We start from the raw sequence: 22,416 nt of genomic DNA on the forward strand, positions 1-22,416 counted from the left end.
AAAGAATCCTATAGGAAATCTTAAATAATATAAGCTTATATATCTTTTCAATAAATCTTCCAATAATATAAGTTAAGTAAGCAGAAATCATTGGGAATCTATTATTATTCATATTCAATTTTCCATATATCTATTAAACAAATCTATACAAATCAAAACGAATACCATCAAATTTTTTCAAATCGGGAATATACTTATTCAATCAAATAATCGGAACAAATATAATAGGTTCAGGGATAGAGTTAATAGGAGTTTTGAGAGATATAGTTTCCAAATGAATAGATATAGTAAATATGGATTTAATAAGATAATTAAATAAATAAATGTTTTGAATAGCAATCTACTTATATAGAGCAGCTTGAATATATTTGCAAACTAGGGATTCGGAAATTTTGTATTCGAGCAATTTATTGATCTCCTTTAGCTCAGTATAATATGCAGATGCCGATTGAAGGTATTGATATCAAACCTAGAGGTCCTTCAATACAGAAGTGCCAAATTCCGAGGAATCCTTAGACCAGCCAGATAAGTGTGGAATAGTTATTGCAAAAGTGATATTTTAATGGGTAAAAGCTATATAGTATTACGGGGCAGGTGGGCGGGATAGGGTTTTAATAACTTTGCCCTAATTTAACAAGGTTATACTAATTCGAGTAATAGATTCAGATTGAGAATTAAGATGTAGCTTAAAAAACTATGATACAGGATCTTCCAAGTTGAAGATATACAGGATTTTGCTAAGCGAGCTAGCCCGATCAGGCCCTAGCTCACTTGCGCTCCGATGCGAGCGCCCAATTCGGTCCCCTCCGAGAGGACCAATATGTCACGTGATCTCACACCGTGACAAAAATATAGTATTCTCGATTGCGATTTCTATAACTTCAACAAAACAGATTTTATAATTATCACGGAGGTAATAGCTATGTCTAATGGTCAATTTGATTAGGAGATAGGTATATAGAGTGATAATAAACTAGATTGACTTGAGGTGTGATCATAAGGATCATACCTGCTTTATATACCCTGATCAGGCGATGGAGTCGCCTAATTAGGTATATAGGGTATACAAATGAACTGAGTGAAATAGTTTTAGTAATTATGGGAATGAGTACTCCGGAGGAGTAACTAGGATTAATACCGTAGGGTTACACTATACGGTGAATTCCGTGACAATAATAGATATAATATATTCTGGAATAATAATAACTAATATTGAACAAAGAGCAGAAGTAAGACAATATAATCAAACAATAGAGAATGGGCTACAGCGATTATATATAGTAATAGGGAAAGTGAAACTATATCCTTATTTCTAATAGTTTAGGGATAGATTTATCTTTCCAATTGATATATCGAAATCGGTTTTCCTGTGGATTGGATTATTAAATCTATATCTAATAGATAAACAAATAATAAAACAGGTTTAGAATGGTTGAAACATTTTGATAAGTATATTAAGAATTGAAAAAAAAGTAAATATCGAATATTAATACTAAATGAATATGAAAATCATAAATCAAATAGTTTTCAGAAATATTATAAAGAAAATAATATTATATATTTAGGTTTATTATTATATTTAAGTTATTTCATTTAATCATTTGATATAGATTGTTTTGATAATCTGAAATGTTTATATAATAATCAAATTAATAAATTTATTAAGGTATAACGTGTAACACTTTGCCTTAGAAGAACTGCGAGAGCAGGGTACAATTTATTCTTAGAATCTATAATTATAGAATCGGGAGCAAAGCGTTTGTAAAATGCTTTTATATATTAGTTATGTATATATAATCGTGTATGTACGCAAGTATGCATGTGAGCAATTGTAGCTATAATTGGATGTAATCTGTGATACTACCCCCCCCTTTCGAAAAAGTTTGCTTTTAAGCTTTACAATTATTTAATTTGTAAATATATCAATAATCTCAATAAGACATTGTTGTTTACCATTATAATATAATATAATAAACAAATATATACACAAATTTTGCTTTTTTATAACGGGAAGGCACATGGAAAACAAAGGAAACCGTCCTGTAGCCTAATAATAACACAAAACCTTCGAAACATATAGATTGCCTGAATTTCCCTTTCTTTTTCAAATCTTTTCCGATCACTTATCTTCTTTGTATTTTTCGATTAATAATTAATATGCCTTTTATACCATCAAGAAAATGTAATAGCAAGAACAAATTGTTATTAATACAATTAAAACAATGGGAGGATATATATATAATAATAAGTTGTTTATTTTTCTTTTACATTTACTTTGCTAATATATTTCTTTACAGCTTATAGCAAAAAAACGTTTATCTCTTCTGTTGCACGAAGCAAGCATCCTGTTAAGGAAGAGGAGGAGTTGAGCTATAATGAGAGTAGTAGTGATTCTATCAGCGAGGAGAAAGATGATAAGAAAAATAGATTAAACGATAAAGATATATATAAATAAGGCTTTCTTTTGGTATTTCCAGCTTGCAATCGGCTTGTCTAACAAATATAATTACAAATACTGAAAACAATATACTTGAAGATAGAGTCAATCTTTGATATACTTATTGAATATATTTGTTCCATCATTTTTCGAAACAGAATTCGGAGAGAAAGAATATAATCCCTTAATCGATTGTATTAATAATTACGAAAAGAAATTTGCTAACAAATTAATCACAACAATATATCATTTTTGTAATCTCGAAAATGATAACAAGATAGTTGAGGAAGATATCCTGAAGGTTTTATATCAAAATCAACCTGGTTGCAAATTCGATATATCTTATCACAAAGCATTAGCTTTGTTAATATCAACAAATAAGAATCTCTAAGCAAAAGATTATCAAAAAAGATAATACTACAATAGGAATAATACATTTAGAAGAACAACTAGGTTTGTACTGACTATATACATAATTGTATTTTCAATAAAGGAAATAATATCTGCTATTAACTTCCTGAACAATCATTTGATCAATCTCGCTATTTGCTTTATTTAACTAGCAAGTATAAATGTGAGCACTTGCCTAACGAGAATACACACAAGATATTTTTCCAATACCGGATCAACTGTACTAAGTACAGCAATATGATAAAGGTAATTACAACTTTGTTAGCTTTTTAGCAAAATTAACTTTTGAGATAGTTTGATATACAAAAAGAATTAAAGAATTGCATTTCGAAAAAAATGCTTTCTTTTACTTTTATTCGAGAAGCTATAAAATATTATATAGCAAAAGTTACAGTACAAGGAGACGAATTGGAGTAAGTAGCACTAGCTTATTATAATTCAGATAGAAATAAAGCTTTCAGCAATTTGTAAGCGATTAGATGCGATTGAGTGCCAACTCGATTTTGTTATTATATATACTATAATTAAGAATTATTTTGTTTTTCAACTTGTAATTATTCTGTGTATACTATTATTACTGTTGGCTAGAAACTTAACTAGTATTTTGATTTAAACTATTTAGTTTTTGCTATCATACCTTGCCCACTATAACTATTAATGCCTGTAAAGGCTTTTTTTCTGATTTAATTAAATCTACCAAACAAAAGGAAAGACTTTCTTTATTGATATTTTATCTTTATTTAATTACTTTTAATTTCTTATACAATTAGAATTTTCTTTATTATAATAATAAATTAAGAAGTTCTTTTTATCTTTTTATTTATATATTGATTATTATCGGTAAAATTATAATTATCCTTTCTATTCTTATAGAGACCAATCCATTCCGATAGATATACAAAGAGTTCTAATAAAATGGGATTTGTAGATAACAAGTTATAGAGATCATTTACTGTATTTATTTATAGTGATTAACATCTATATCTAAACCTCCCACGGGGTATTCTAGATGTACTAAGGAGTAGGCCCTATAGGCCGCTAGCCTTCCAGCTGTTTATAATAGTGTAATATTAGCTAAATAAGGGGCTTGTTTACCTCTAGTATTCCTTATATTATTATTATTATGATTATTAGTAATTTTCAACCGGGCCGTATAGGCGAGCCTCCCAGGGGGCATTACGGTTGGGCTAACTGTGGGATGATCTTCTAGTTTATATGATCCCCTTTTTCTAGGGATAGGGTCTTAATACCCTCAATAGTCTTCTAAGCAATAGCTAGTGTATTTGTGCCTTTATCTCCGATCCTCTGAGTGTCTCTATGTATGCTTTCCGATTTTCTATATAATATTTATTTGAAAGCTGTTTTATCCTATAAGGATAGTTTTTATATATATTCTATTGTAGTATGGTATGCTGTATACTTCAATTTTTTTTTATATAGCTTTTCTAGATTTATCCCCTTCTACTTTTTATTTATGTTTGTCTGGATCAATCGATTCCTTTCCTTTTCTTTTTCTATTTTTCTGATAGTGTTTTAGGGTATATGCTTTTATAGAAATTTGTTATAGTAATGAATTTAGTGAATTTGGTTGGTATATATATTAGTTGTTTTAGTAGTTGTTTTTGAACTGTTTGATTGCAGAGTGGGTATTTGGGCTTGATATCTGGGGGCCAGGTTTTATAGGTCACAAGGATTTTGCAGCAATATACAATATACTTGAGGGATTTGAATGTTTTATATAAATAGTGGATTATTGTTTCCTTGTATTTAAATTGTTAGTGATAGTTTTCGAAGTCGCTATATATTGAGCGAATCGCTAATATATAGTAAAGAATTGCTTGTGAGAGTTTTAGTTCCTTAGAATATTTATTTGTACTCTTTGGATTTCATTTCTAATATTGTTTGGAGAGTGTTGGTATTTGTTTGATTCATTATGTTTGTGCTATCGATTCTATAGTAGTTTTTGCTATAGAGCGGATATTGCTTGTTGTAGATCGATTTGTATGTCTTGAGGCTGATTTTCTTGTTCCTTTATCAGCAAGTATATCCATACGCTTATTCCTTTCGATCTTTGTATAGCCTAACAATCATTTGATCTAGATCAAATACGTTTGTATCAGTTTGTAGTATTTGAAAAAAGTTCATTACAATATAATAGAGGCTATACCTCTCATTCCCTATATTATTAATATACTATCGATATATATACAGATTTCCATTTGTTTTATATTAATGATATTTCTAATTACTGCTTAAAGGCCTCGGTATACCCCAATCGCTTTTGTATCAAATATATAAGAGTTGTAATGCAATCTATCGTTTCCTTTGTATACTATCGTCTGTTCTCTATATATAACATATTCATATCCTATTCGCCTACTATCCTTATCAATCTATTCCAATCCATCAGAAAATATAATGATTTGATCATATATATACTTATTCCATCATTTCTGAAACTGCTTTGCTGCTATCTCTTTTGTAAGGCCTCTAATAGAATCCATTCGATATCCTGATATATAATGGGGCCTTACTAAAGTTATCTTCTTGATTCGGGGAAGGCATTAGCTAATCACCTGGATCTTTATTCTAATTAATTGCAATTAGTCTTTCCTACTACTGGAGGAATAGGTAGCTCTTATCCCTCGATAATAAAGCAAATGTTTTGGATCAATAGTTTGAGCACAAAAGACTGCTCTCCATTTTATTTGTTTTAGTACTACTTCTGCTGATGGGAGAATGCTGTTCCTTATTATTACTGTATTCGGGGTTGTTCGCCAAACTAGAAGGACTCCTCTGATTACTATTCATAGAACCTTATTAATAACTAGAATCGCTCCTCCTAATCGAGTGTTTACTACTATTAGTGTCCCATTTCAATATTATTCAATAATTTTTGTTTGTTTTGTATATTATATCTCTGCTTTATAGAATAGGGCTAAATATAAGTAAGTAATTACTACTTTCTATAAAGATATTATTGGAAATCCATTTGTGATCCAAACTAGTTTTTGGATGTGATAAGCCAATTTCCGGTTTTTGGCTGCTTACATTTCAATATGCTGTTTGAATGTAAGCTTGTGATCAAACTATACACCTAGCCATTGTAGAGCCGATCCTAATGCGATTGGTGAGATGATACAATTGCAGTTTATTTCGCATATCAAATTGATAGAATACTTATATCATATTATATAGATCATCTCTATCTTTTTGGGTGCGAAGATTATTTTGTTTCTAGCTTTTTAGCGAAATATGCTTTTCACATCTCTTGTTAGCATTGTAATGTTTTGTTGAATACTTGCTGATGATTAGTATAGATAAATGTCATCTGCATACCTGAATCGAAATTTAAGATCTTACTGAAATAGCTTTATAAAATAAAGTATGTATAGGATTAGTGAGAGGGGTGAGCTTTGTGAGGTACTGTATTTCATTATGCTATAGCCAATTATTGCTTCGTTAAGTCTAATCCTGAGTTGTCTTTGGGTTAAGAAGAAATCAATCAAAACAATCAGATTCTATAGAAACCTCTATCCCCTTATTCGTTTTAGGAGTCTGTTTTTAAATAAAGTATCGAATGCTTTTTATACATCCAGTATAATTATTGTGATCTTGTGGCTTTTATTGAGCACTATTTCTGCATCATAAATGAACAACGCTATTAAGTCCATAGCTAATTGTTTGAAAAAGCATTACAATATTATAAACTAAATATTCTTATATTAAAACTATTTATACTAAATATCTTGCTATGATCCTTTCAAGGCTTTTTCCAATACAGGAGAGAAAAGTGAGTAGGCCATTATAATCGTGAGGATATCAATCTATCTTCCCCACTTTTGATAGTATAACTACCTTTACTTGCTTTATACTATAGGAAATAATTAAGCCTATAGATACTTATTGAAAATGGTATATAGAACTAGGCCTATTTCCGTTCAGATAGTCTTAGTAGTTTTACTGTAATTCATCTATCCCAGGGATCTATTTCGAGATCTTTATAATATTACGTTTCATTTCCTTTATAAAAATAAACTTTTTTTAAAATAATTTTTTTTATTTTGATTATATCCAGAGTTTGGAAGATTGTTGGTGGCTTTGAAGTGCTACAGAATCTCCGAGTATAGTAACTCGGCCTTTTCTTTATCCGATATAATAATGTGTTTGCCTATTATGATCAATAGAGAGCAGTATATGAGGTTTCAGGTTATATTATCCAATTACTCTATACAGATCTCAATCTGATTTCATTTTATTAAGGAATTTCCTTTAATACCCTCTTTTGGCCTGTCATATATATAATAGGAATACTCTGTATTCTATAGAATAATCGCTATTGGTTATACAACTCCAAAGATATACATTTCGAGTGATTATACAATCGGATATCCACCAGGAGGCCGATTTTCCTATCTTCCGATCCAGTTTTCCTATCATTCTGATTGTTTGTTGTAATACCTTCTATATATTTTCAACAGCTCGATTCAGGGCTATACTTATAACTACTATCTATACCTCCTATTTGATTCCCATTATATTAGCTAATACTATTCTTTGAAACAAAAATAGATCTTCCTCCCTGATACGATATATATATTAGGATCTCAATGCTAAGCTCACTTTTTGTATAATAATAAGGAGGATATTGTGATCGGATCCGCAATGTATATTAGCCTTGATTTCTATATATATTCCTAGAATATTGAAAAGATTAGATTGATTATATATCCTGCTCTATATATCGCTTGCCCCGGGATGTTTATAAACTTGAGGCCTCTATTACTAAACCATTCTGTGAGCCTATTGTCACCATATACTGTATTCATATCTAGCTTGAATAATGTATAATAAGCATTGAAGTCTCCCCCAATGATCATATCCCCAATTAATATTAGATTAAGGATTATCTTTAGGACTCTTAAGATATTCGATTTCCTGTATAGATTTAATAGTTTAATTCTGTTTATAGAAAGCCACATATAGTCTCTATACTCCTCTCCTACTAATTATAGTATTTGTAATCTAGTCTCAATTCTGATATATATCATTACTCGTGGGTATCCCTGCTCTTCCTTGTATATCCCACTCCCCCTCTAGGAGGTTTACTGGGGATAGGCATTAGTATTTGTTATATATTTGAATATGTGTATTAAATACTTAGAGCTTTTATATATATATTACATTAATCTTTTCCTCAAATGCTCGCTGCAATACTGCTACATGCAATGCGAGGCTTTTCTGTATATTTATTTAGGTAATAGATAGCGGTTTTGATTTATTCATATAGATCTTTTATTATTATATTATATCCCCCAGTTATAGCCTGATTATTCAGAGCTTTAAGGTTGAGATTCTTATTGATTTTTGTTGTTCTATTATGGGTAATATATTGATCTTGTATATTCTGCTTTTTATTCGTTAAATTTCTTGAGATATTGTTTACTTATTCTTTTTTAGTATTGCTTTTCGAATTATTACTATCTTTATATCGGGAGATTATATTTATTCTAGATTTCCTTTTTCTTCTTTGTATTATCACTGGTATTTGAACTATTACTGTTGGTATTGAGGCGATAATAATGCTGATTTTCTCTATTTGTTAAATAATTTGGATTTGCTTTCGATTTGAATATATTGTTTTGCTATTCACCTGCTAGGGCTTGGTGGGGCAATTGTTATGATCTGCTGGGAAGGGCCCGTGGCATTCTGTGTATTATATTGAGTGATTATAATCTCTGGTTGGCTTATAAGTAGATAGTGGGTGTGTGCACTTTTTGTATATCGTTTTTTTTTTGTATTTCCAGTTTTTACAGTATTGCTAACATTCTGGGTTGTGTTTTCCCAAGGCTTGTTTTCTACTTACTGGGAAACATTTGGATTTTGTTGAATAGGTTACAACAAGGTGGCTATTTCTAGAAGGATAGTATCCAGATAATCCAATTCTGCTTATCTGCTTCGAGCTTGGATCTCGCTACCTGTATTGGATGTAGTCCTATTTGATATCAGATTTCTTTCCTTATTTGTTTTTCCTCAATCTCTATAGGTATTTTCAGGAGATTGGTAATGATTATTGGGATCCCTAGTGCTATATATGTATATTATAGCTTATTGATTGTGAGATCTGTAGCTTTAGTAGTTACTATAACCTATTGCTTATTCGCAAGAAGGATTATACAGACTTCTGGGGAAGCTGTGATTGCCTATCTAGTTTGGATAATTGTTATTACTATAATAGTTCTAGCCTCTAGAGTAATAATCTTTGGGATTGTTTTTACTAATATTTGTCTGATTCTCTATAAGGATAACTCTATCTTGATTTGTTTGTTGAATTGGAGGAAGAGTCTTTTGTTTATATATTTTAATCTTAGTGCTCTACTAATTATCTGCTTGAGTCTATTTGTAGCCCCTACTTTTATTATTGAGCTAGAGGGAATAGTGATCGCGGTTTTGGGGGTTTGAAGTATCCCTATATATATTTGTATAATTAGCTTTATACTTTCTATTACTAGCTTCGAATTGAAGGTCCCTTTTGTATTGTTTGTGATAACTGTTAATGCTCTGTGTATCAGTTTTCCTGCTAATCAGTTCAGATTCTGTTCTACAAATTGCACTGCGAATTATACAAGGATTGTTTTGAAGCTAATGAGTATTAGAGCTTTGTCTATAGTGTGCTTCTGTTGTATATCGATTTTCTTCTGAATAGCTATCTTTATAATTGTTTTAATAATATTCTAACCACTCTCGAATAAGCTTGAAAAGGGACTAATACTTTTATTACTAATCTGTATTTTCTTTGAAGTGGTGATTGAGAAGCGATTATCGAGATCAATTGGGGAATCTGCTATTCTTGTAGGTGACGGCTGGCTCGCCGGTCCTTTTTGATTCTATTGCAACAGCATTCTCGAGCCAAGCAGCTCGGAGTGCTACAGCGATTGCGCTGGTATATATTGTATAATATGATTTCGGGATATCCGTAGATATGGTTGTTATGAGCTCGTTTGTGTTGATGATAAACAATGTTTGTAGTATTCCTTTACTCAATATTATTTATAGCGATTCTGTAATTATTCTATCTAAAGATTTGTGGTTCTATTTCAGAGGGTTTTATTTTGTATATTATCCGGGTATCAGCAAATAATCAGATCGATTGCTATCAATCAAGAGAGTATTTGAAGTGCTTATAATTATTCAATGTAAGTCTTAGATTGATTAGGATGGAAAGCTTATCCTCGAGATATTGGAGCAAATTGGAATTTGTATAGTTCTGTATAATTTGAATATATCCTAGTATAGAATCTGGATTTAATGAAAAGATTAATAAAGCTATATTGTGTTTGCAGAACACAATTGATATATGTTATTATATCCTATTCGAATCGAAGTCGATTTGATATAAGCGACCAGTTACTATACATCTAATTATTAATTGAATATTGAAAGAAATATAGTAGGCTTTTCTTAATTCTATATATACAAATATTTGTACTATTTTCATAATTGAATTTAATGTGATAGACTATAAAATTACTATATCCAGTTTGCATTATTATAAGTTTATATAATATTCTACAAAAAGCTTAAGGCTTTCTAGTTTCAAGGTATTATATATTGGTTTTTATATATTATATATTTCGAAGATTAGGCCTCTTTTTTCCTTCCACCATCTGCTTTTGGAGTGTCGATATTTGATATATAGAATAGAATAAGAGTTATTAACTATGGGAAGGCAGAATGAGCTAGGGTCAAGCAGTCCAGTTGTGTTTTGATCAGCAAAGCGATCGGCTATCTCGTTACCCTCAATCTCAATATACCTAAGAAACTATTTAATTATAATATTGTAGTATTGCATTGTTTGATAGTATTTGTAATATACCCATTAAAAAGAGACAGTGGCGTTTCCTTATATTCCCCAGATTATTGAAGTGCTATCAATATATAATCATATTTGTTTCTAATAAAAGTGATCAATAATACTCAGAAGATATTCTAGTTCCTATTATATACTGATTACCTCAATATCAAAAATATACAACTATTTACATACACAACTATAGCCATTATCGATCTATTACTTATCACAATAGATTGCAAAGCCATACCCCACACGGTGATTATATTCATTATATTATTCAAACCCATCTGAAAACACAAAATAATCTTCTTAAAGGATTAAGTCCCATTATTCCTTAAATGCTTTCACAATATCCTCTTTGTTCATACTATTCGTTGAATCGATACAACACTCAGAAAAGAAATGAGACTGTAAAAGTCTAAAGTACTCAATAACAAGGATTACCTATTCCATTCTTTACAGTTTTGTATTAGAATCTTTCAAAATACCTATACCTCATTCTTTCTTCCTAATATATAGCTTCAATCGATTTACAAATAAATATTGTATATCTATTATCTAAAGTCGAAACACAAACCTCAGTCTAGCTTACTTTAATACAATAATTCCAATTGGGAGATTAGTTTCTACAAAAAATACAGTCATCAGGATTGTTTTGTAGATAGGTAAAGCTTTCTATACCGTATTGTAAATCGTTTTGCTGACTAGATTGACATATTTTTTGATTCTAGTATTAATTGGAATATAGCCTGTATTTGAGTATTATTTGTATAGCTCATCAAACCATACTTTGAAGCTGAAAAGAGCAATAGGGAGTATACAGATAATAATCGCTTTTCGCAAGTAAACTGTAAATAGTTTATAGACTATATAAACTATTAATTGGATATAGAATATAATATATATAGTTTTCACAATATATATTTTGATATGCTATAGAAATGTTAAACGCTAATCAAAAAAAACATCAAGCTAGTATAAAATCGGTTGTGCTCCATTAGTAAGCCTTAAAGAAATTGGCATAATAATTAGATCCCGACTTATCCTTATAGTCAGATTTGTAATTTTATGTTTCCTTGATATATGAAATAATTCAAACTTTTTCGAAGCGAAAAAGATCTTATTCTAATCTCCCTATTGTAAAATATATTGAATAGTTCAGCGGAGTATATATATATTTGTGAATAGATCCTTAGATATATGATATATAGCTATATCATTAGCATATCCGAAACGCTATATTCTATTTTGATTGAAAAGCTCAGTAAGGTAGAGAGTATACAGGATAGAGGAGAGTGGTGATTCCTGAGGGATACTGCATACAATCAGAAAATCTTGTATTGTAATCCTCTCAAACCTTATACACACATATTTCCTAGTTAAGAATAAATCAACAAATTACAAAAACATTATAGACTAATTCTACTTCTTTATATATTATAGAAGCTGTTTTTTAAAAAGTATGTTATAAATACTTTATATATTTATTATTACTAGTATAATCACTTTGCTAGTTATTAAAGCAAGCTCAGCATTATAAGTGAAGGCAGCTGTAAGATCAATACTGGCTCTTTTCGGTAGTATTCCATAATGCTAAGGGCTGATAACATTATATCTCATAGCCATCCATGCAATTTGACTAGTGATATACCTTTCTAGTCCTTTTCCAATATACGATATCAATACAATCGGCCTCCACAATCTTAAGAACATCCTATCCTTCTTATCAATCTTGGGTAGTATAACTATTTCAACAAGTTTCCATTCGTTAAGGTAATAACTGAGCCTAAGGTAGATTGCGAAAATCTTATATATTACACTTTTCATACTAGGCCAATACATTTTGAGAAGATAAACAGTTATCCGATTGACTCCAGATGATATACTCCTGATTCTTATTATATATTTTTCCACTTCTTCCACAATAATCGTTCTTTTCCATAATAAGATTATCTAATAGCTTTATTCCTATAAAGGATCATACTATAGATTGTTTGATGCTTTGAAGCAATCGAGTATTGTTATAAAGAGTGCTTCGGCTTTTTCCCTAATATCAGTGATCTCCTAGCCTTCGATCACCAGAGGAGAAGCCTTGAGGCCTGCTTCTAGAGTCAGCTTGTGCCAGTTTATAACTTTATATAGTTCCTAATCGTTCTATATATCGTTTAAGTGCTTAATCCAATAGACTCGTTTCAATGCTCACACAACCCTCTGTAGATCCTATTGGGCTGTTGCCATTCCATCAATAATTCCAGTTCTCCTAATTTGTATATATGTTCAGTATGCCTCCTTATATTTGTCAGTCTACTATAGGGATGATCGGTAGGGTTTGCAGTCTTTCTGCTTTATAATTACTATAAAGGTACTTAATGTACTTATAAGTCTAATAATCAGTTTATCGATATTATAAGTAGATTAAAGGTCCGGGTTCTAGAGGTTTGCTAAGTGGTTAGTCATTATATCTGTTAGGCAGAATAGATCTGAATTGTATATCCGAATGTATACTTGCTTATATTTAGAGGTTCCTTTGTTTGAGATAGTAATAACTTGAATAATATAATTGAAGCTACTATACAAATCATCATTAATTACTATTATAACAATAATCAGATTGAAAAAGGTTAAATCCAAAATGTATCCCCTCGCATATATAGAGATACTAAAAGTCCCAATATACTCCATTCTCTGTTTGATAGCTTATTATATAAGCGTATCACCTTAATTAGCAATTACTACTCCAGGTTCTCACAGATTATACTTAGTATTGAAGTCATTTTCAATGACTATACTAATCTCTAAAGCGATCTCTAATCCGAATATATATTTTATTATTAACAAATCAAATAGGATATAATAGATATTGAAGATCAAATACCCATTAATATTAATCCAAAGTAGATCCCTGCTTTCGGTCTGTCTTATTTGTCTGACCTTCAAGTTGCCTCCTTTTTGTATATAAATAATCACTCGTAGCCTATACTCAGGATTATTAATTGTTCCCCAGATATCGATCGATTGATATCAATTATATACAGCATGATTTTGGGTTACCGAATTATCATACAGTCGGGATTCTTAAACACAGATAATATCTATATCAGTCTCTCCAGCAACCTATAAGAAAATAATATGATTGGAGTGTTCGCACCTTACATTCGCTTATATAATCATAAACCCCCTTCCCCCTATTGAGTTTACACTGGTTGTACAACTTATACAGGGATAGTAACAGCTTCGTCGACATTTGACTCACTCCCTTTGCTCATTTCAGAATCGGGAGATGAGAAGGCTTTTTCAATTATAACTGCTATATTGTAGTTTACCCCTTTGTTAATACAATATAAAGGGTTACAGCCTGAAATGTGAATCGGATTGTTGGAGAGGCTCTTTCCTGATTGAGCCTGTTTGGATAATCGGTTTACTAATTGCTATTCGTTTTTATAGATAGTAATACAGGCTTTCGATATAAAGGGTCTAGGGATAACCACTTGAGGCTATTTGACTAGTATTGAAGCAAATGCCTTTTTTTTGTATACTTCCTGAGTTTTCTTTCGGTTAGTAGTCCTGACTTCTTTTACTTGTTGATAAGTGAGCCTAATCAGTTTTCCATTAACTAATCGTAATACCATAGAGCAGTTGCTATACACAGATTGGAAGAGTTCTAGATATTCTGTATATTAAGTATTATTTTAACATTGCTTATAAATCTTTTTATTGATATATTTAACAGTTAGTTTACTATACCTAAAGTAACGAACCAGATAATAATACACATATAGGTTATAGTATAGCTAGTATCCATTAAAATACTATTATGATTAAGAATATTGCAATCTATTAAGGGGCTTCAAGTATTTATTGATATTAAATAGTCGGAATAGTTTTACTATCTTCTTGAAACTAACAATTCAGTTGGTTCTTTTTATAAAAGGATTTATTTCATATTTAGAGACTCTGTATTACATTGATTTCTTTTCTATTTATACCTTAATCTTTTCTTGAATAATTGTATCTGGGAATATTGTGAATATACTTAGTATATTATAAGAGACCTAAAGCACAACATAATTGTACCAGATCTCCACAACTTGAGCATCATCCATACCAAGTGTGGTAATCAGTTATATACAATTTTCATTTCGCAAGAGATTCTTATATTTCTTTAATATTTTGTATTCCAAGATTCACCCCGTTTTATTACAATAAAATAAAAGGATTAGTTCAAGTCTTAATCCAAAAACTGTTTCTATAATCTTTAATTACAATTCGAAGAGGTTATTGGTAATTATTTGTTATCTACTTTTTATCTTTATAAAAATTATATAGCTATTTTGCTTCCATTGTTTGTGTTCTTGTATTGTTTCCATCGTTTTGGGCATATTCGTCTTAACGCTTTTCAATATTTAAGGTGCCCTTCTAATCTTGAGTATATCAATATAGGATTTAGCAATTCCCTTTGGAGTTGCTCTTGTAATTGATATAAAAGTTCTTTGTATAAATCCAGCTTATTTTATAATCTTGATTATATCATCAATACATATAGATCTCAGCATATCAGTATGGCTTAGTTCCGTTTTACTCAAAGTTTTAATATATATATCGATTGCATTTACAATCTTTAGAATTACTTATCACTTTTTGTTTTCCTTATAAAATTGATCAGTTATTGTTTTATAAATAAACTGTATATCGTTATTTCTATTCACTTTAGTTATCGATATAATCGTCATCATTATCATTAGAGTGATTGGATTGCAACCCGACATACTCGGCGGTACAACAGATCGCTTATAATCATATATTGATAGTATCATGGTATTGTAAGATTCCTTTAATATGATTTGTTATAATATAGCTAGTATCCGACTTTTGTTTCGTATGGTTATAGAGATAATATAGAATAGTTTTTAAGTTAGAGATAAGGTATTAGATGAGATTGTTATTAGTATTTAATTATAATATTTTGTATTTAAACTATCGGTATACTTTCTTTATAACTAGAATATACTCCATTTCCCATTCGATATCACCAATGATATTTATTGGGGGTAGTGATTTAAGGATTTATCCAGAAAATAGATTATCTGCCGTTTTGTAGAGTTTGCTAAATGAAAATATAAGGTGGATTTTTATAATAAACAATAAATCTAATCAAAAGAAATCTCCGGTTCAACTAATGATCTTGAATCTCCCTTAAATAGGGTAATCCAGTTTTTTGGATAATTATTGTATTAGAAAGTTCTTTATATTGAATTATATATAATCTCCTATATCGAAGTTGATTGAATAGTGATGCGAGTTGGCTAATCGAAACATCTTTTTTTGTATATATAAGATATTTTTTTTTGCTTGATTGAATACTAGCTTATTATATTTGGTATATTCTCTAGTATCGATTATATTCAAATTGTTGATAGATATAGTAGAGTTGGGTTTCTAATTTTAGGGATTATAGGATAAATAATTATATAAGGTCTTATATAGAATTTAATTATTTAATAATTCATGGGGAAGCGTGAATTGAGTATAGTTTATTATTAATAAAAATTCAGACCAATCATCTTGATAATAGCTTATAAAGAATTACAAGTATTATTGAAGATATTGATTATAAATCTTAATTTGATTATTAGTTTATAGATAATAAGCAATAAATAATTTGATTTGTATTTCTAAAATATTATTGAATTCTTATTAGAATTTGAATATAAATTGAGGATCATAATTAGAGATTATAATTTTCAGAGTACTATAATATCTATATATATAGTATAGATACAAGCAGGCCTAATCTTTCGAATCAATTGATTTATAATAAGATATCAAAATAGCTTGTTTGATCAATCGGTTGATAATGATGAATACATTGTTATAATTATATTTATCCTTATTAAAACTATAGTAATTCATGGTAACATATTGCTATACTTATATAGAAATCGGGAATGAATAGAGGAGATTGGAAATGCGATCTCTTGATATAAAGTTACGCTTGCATTTGTAACAATTCTGTATATATTGATCAATTATATTGTTTATATTCTTTTAATAATATTAATTAATCAAGAGAGTGTAGATCTTTTTAATATTAGAGTGTGTAATGGAAACTGAATTATGAATTTCACAAATCAAATAGATTTGCAGATTTTCGGTGTCCGGTATATAAAGTTGATTGTTGTAAAGCAAAAGTCCTTTTTCGAATATGAAATGCTTATATGATTTGGTAATCTGAATATATAAAGCTTCTAAACTTGGATAGGATTTATTTGTTTTAATAATATAATTTATGATATTGAAAAGTAATATAATTATATATATATTGATATTTGCGATTATATTTAAATCTTGTTACAAAGATTTACACATAATCTTTGTATTTATCTGATTATCTTTTATAAACTATTAAAAATGATTCTTTTTCTTAATACTATTCTGTTAATCCAATTCATTAGTATAACATATAAACGTATCTACAAATAAATTGTTCTTTTTAGTATAATATATGATAATGAAATTATAATCAGCAAATAGTTCTGTCTAGCACACTTATTGAGTGTTTAACTATTTGATAAACATGAAATACTCGAGTGTTTTATGATTAATGTACATTTTGATTTAATATAGGAATGCGGCAAATTCAGTTTTTCAATAGTCTAGGGATTTAATGATTGCAAGTATTTCTTTATCATAAACTTTATAATTCAGTTTGGCGGTGATTATTATTTTCGAAAAATAGGTAATTGATAACTATTTATTGCTGTATTTTTGAGATAGTATACTAGCAATTATACTATTAGATACATTGGTTTCTAGTATATAGAGTAGTGTATAGTTATAATACTACAGGAGAGAAATAGAAATGAATCTGTCTTTAAGTATATCAAATACAATTTAATAGATTTCATCGAAATGGAATTTGATATTCGCTTTTGTAAGTTTATGAAGAGGTTTTATTATTATACTGTAATCCTTGATAAATCAATAATAAAAGTTATAAAAATCTAAGAACAATTGGATACCCTTTATGATAGTAGAATAAGTCCAAATAATAATCACTTCAATCTTTTCTAAATCGATTTGTATGCTATCTGTAAAGATAATAAAATCTAAATACTTTGTATATTTGATATTGAATTTATACTTTTTGAAATCTGCCTGAAGATTAACGGACTCAAATCGTTTGAGGATATATTTGATATATTTCTTGTATTTATCTTTATTTTCAGAATATATAAGAATATTATTAAGATAAGTAGTACAGAAATCATTTAAATAGTCAAATAGGATATTGTTTATATATTATTAATAAATCATAGGGCTGTTTATTAATCCAAAAGGTAAAACTTTGTATTTGTAGGAATTATATCAAGTATGGAAGATAGTATATTCTTCGAAAGCTGGATCTATATGGATATAATGGAATGCTTATCGAATATCTAATTTGGTATATATCTTTGTATTAGCAAGTTATGCAAGTGTTTTATTAATAAGAGATAAAGGGTATCTGTTTTGTATATTAAAGAATTGAATAATCGGAAGTCTATACAAAACCTTAAGCTTTTATTTAGCTTTTTTATGAAGAGAATTAGTATTATAAATAATACTTGACTGAATTCTATAAATCCTTTAATAAGATTCTTTATAATATATTCTTTAATGATTTCAAGCTATTCGAGTGATATCTTATATAGAGGATTGTATTTAAAAGCTTTTTTATCTTTTCCTTCAAATATGATTTTGTAATTGTACGATTGGGAAAGAGGTAGAATATCGGATTCGTGCTTGGAAAATGCTTAATGATATTGCTAGTAAGTTTCAGGGATTAGAGGCTTTGTCTCGATGTTTATAATAATGCGATTAAGAATAGCGATAGTTTCTGGTTTAGAATTATTTAAAGTAATAATTACAGTTGAGATTCGATAATTGTTGTCTTGACTAGATTTATAAATCGAAATGATATTATCAATCTTTATATATATGATTATAAAGATTTCATAATCCTTGCTTTTCTTATAGATAAATTGAAATTGAATTGGCTTGAATATATAAATATCGAATATATTGGAAATACAAAGTGGAAGGGATTTGTAAATAGATTAAATAGAGATTTAATTGAAAATAGGTTTCTTTTTCAGATTGATTGAAATCTAAGCTTCAATTATATCTAAGATTACTATATTAATTTCTTAGGGAAAAATAATAAGTATTTCAGATACAATCGATGCTATAATTGGTTATCCATTGTCAAATCAATAATATATCTTTTCCAATTGGGCATTCTGATTATTAATATCTTTTTATCTCAAATAACTGATTTTGGATTATTGAAGACTATTTCTAATTAAAAATATATTTTTTGATAAAGAAATAATAGGAGAATATTTGGAAAGTTATTTGAGGTGTTAATTAAAATAATCGACTTTAATTTAGATCTCTATTAACTATTTGTAATCTAGAATTATACTATATAAACCCAAATTGGTAATAAGAAATAGCAAATAAGATTATTATTAAATATTAATTATGAAATTAAGAAATGTAAAATGAGTAATAGTTTTATTTTATATATTATTATAACTTTTGACTTCAATCGATAGTTTGAATAGTATAAAACAGGATTTGAATATAAGGAATAATAATAAAAGAAATATTTTGTCAATAAAAGCAAAGCTATTCGTTCTGGAATCTATAAGAGATTGAATATTATATGAATATCCATTCTTCAAAAATATGTATAATAGATTTATGAAATCATTTTCTATTAGTTTTATCAAATTGAGAAATCTTATATTCTGGATTGCATTTAAAAGGGAACTTTTATTTAAATATATTGATTTAAACATTAATCTTCGATAATACGAGTAGACTTGATAGTTTCTGCTTATACTTTTTAGTTTATATTCTCCTTGATATTTTCTTCTATATCATAAAACTTTTTATCTTCTTCAATCTCTTGGATCTCGACTATAATATTTATATTACCTATACGTAACATGAAACTACAATTTACTCTCGATATGGGAATAATAGTATTACAATTGAAATTGTTTTCTGGAAATGAAGTATTATTTGACTTGAAGGTTTCTATATAACTAATAGGAGTATAAAAAGGATATTGAATATAAAACTGAATAGATAGATTCGAATTATTCGATAAGCAGAAAGTGCTTTTAGGGGTAGTTAACGAATCGGTGTTACTAAATAGCTTTCTAAAAAATATCTTTTTAGTTATTCTATAATGATTATATTCTTAAAGTATAACTTTGAGTTTATTAATCTCAATAAGTTTAATAGCCAGATCCTCAATAGTATAGCATTTATTGATGTAGAGATCAATAGTTTATCAGAGAAAATCGGATATTTTTTTTTTCAAATTGCAAAAGAGAGTTATCAAATCGGTGATTTCTGTTTATATAGCTAATAATCTAAACCTGCAATATTATATTAGGAAGTTTCTTTATTGAATATTATTAGGTATAACCCAGTATTCATACTCAGTTTGTATATAATTAGTTTCAATAGGATTCTTATAAATAACTGCAAGCTGATTAATCAATTACTATCCTGTTAAACAGGGGACTTAAGTATACAACAAGAATATATATTTTTATACCTTTCCTTTCATCTGATCTATTATATAAGATTGCTATTACACTTCCGAAATAAACAAATTTTTGTAAAATTCAAATCGCTCAATAACCAATAACTATTAGAAACTTGCTTTTAGCTCTATATTATCTTTGAATTTGAATAAAAGATTAATAGACTTCGGAATATATAAACACTTTATTATAATAATAAATAAACAAGAATAAAGTATTTAGTGAATTTATAGATTACTTAACAGAACAACCAGATTTGAGAAAAGTCTGCTATCAATACTCGAAAGGAATTGTCACGAAGACTAATTTTGTAAATAAGGGTTTTTCTTATTCTTCTTTTTCCCAATAATAGAAGATACCCTCTCAATAAAATCGACTAGAATATTAAGAGTTTGAACTCCACAATTTGTAAGGGAATTTATATAATATTACTATTGATATCTTAAAGATTGAAATAAATAAACAATACTAAAATTACACTATAGCAATTCGTTTTTGAGTTTTACAATTTCGTTTTGTAAATCCTTAAAATCTTTAAAGATTGGTATTTATTCTTTCTATAACAAAAGAGTATATATCGATATACTATCTTCGAGAATTAATATTTCAATTGAAGAGTTATTTCTAGACTGTTTATTCTTTCCACATTTACCAATATTTATATTAAAACTATAAGAACTATAACCATCATTCTATTGAGATTAACTATCATCAGCTAGGGGTATTCGGTTAGCAAAAGGGGAAAAGCGATAGAGTTCCTTTGAGATAAATGGGTTGGATATGATAATAATACTTATAACTTTATATATTAAGGGTTTGTTGTCTTTCATCGAATAGATTTATTTGGAATTAGTCCTTTTTCTATAAATAATATCGAATATTCTTGATATACCCAAGAAGGTATTATGATTATAAGATATTATTTGATTGGTCATTAGATAGCTATGCGATTATATAATGAATTGTAAATAATATGACACTTTGCCTTAAAAGAACTACAAAAACAGGATACAATTTATTCTTAGAATCTACAACTATAGAATTGGGAGCAAAGCGCTCGTAGAGTACTTCTATATACTAACTATATACACATAATCGTGCATATACGCAAGCGTGTATATAAGTGATTGTAACTGCGATTGGGTGTGATCCGTGATATAACGTGGTTTATCACCGAGTGGGCCATATCACTGAGTGGGCCACTTTCACCTCAATTCACATCTTCAAACCTATATTATTCAATAACAATTGAATCAATTGATTAAAACTATTAAAAATCTAATAATCTAGGATTTATTATATTATTTTGACAGATTCTTGTATTATGATCTGTCTTTCTGTATTTACTACAATACTGAATAGAAAGTGCTTCCCTATTAGAATTCCTTTCTTTTTGATGTTCGTTGTGTTGAATCTGAATATCAATTTCTTGCTGAGATAATATATTAAGAGTCTTTTGTTTAGTGAGTATTCCTTTTTGATGTAATTGGGTTTTTTTTGTGTGTTGATGTTTGCTTAATGCTTTATTTGTTTTTCGAAGTGTATGAATCTCTGTATTCAAAAGTGTGTTCTTATGAGCTAATCTTTTTGTATTTTTAGTTAAAGCTAATATAGTCTCGAATATAGGTGTAGGAGAGCTTGATTGATGTTGAGTTATTCGAGATTTCATTAAAGTTGATTGAGAAAGAGTTTCAGTTGGATTATGAGGGGTTTGAAAGATTTATTGATCTAGATCGAAAGAGGGGGGGGTAGGTGTACGAATTCGAATATCCAATTTCGAAAGTATAGTATTAGGATCAAAGGGTATTAAACCTGCTCCTTTGAACCCTGATTTCATATTCTAAAAGGTAATTGATTTTTTGTATACAGTTTTAAAAGCTATAAAGAATTCAATCTTCGAAATATAATTGATATATGTCTTGATAAACTTATCAATTTGATTACTATATGAATGTTTCAGATTCCTAAAACAGTCTACATCAAGTGGTTGAGTTAAATGATTTGAATGTAATGGTAGATTCAAGCATATAATATCATTCTCTTTGCAATATGCCTGAAAAGCTCTTGCTCCATGGCTTTTATGCTTGTCTAGTATTAATATTCGATATTTA

This window comes from Botrytis sinoallii (assembly GCF_014898435.1).
Source record: "Botrytis sinoallii strain Bc 23 chromosome Unknown BSIN_002, whole genome shotgun sequence".
NCBI classification, from domain to species: domain Eukaryota; kingdom Fungi; phylum Ascomycota; class Leotiomycetes; order Helotiales; family Sclerotiniaceae; genus Botrytis; species Botrytis sinoallii.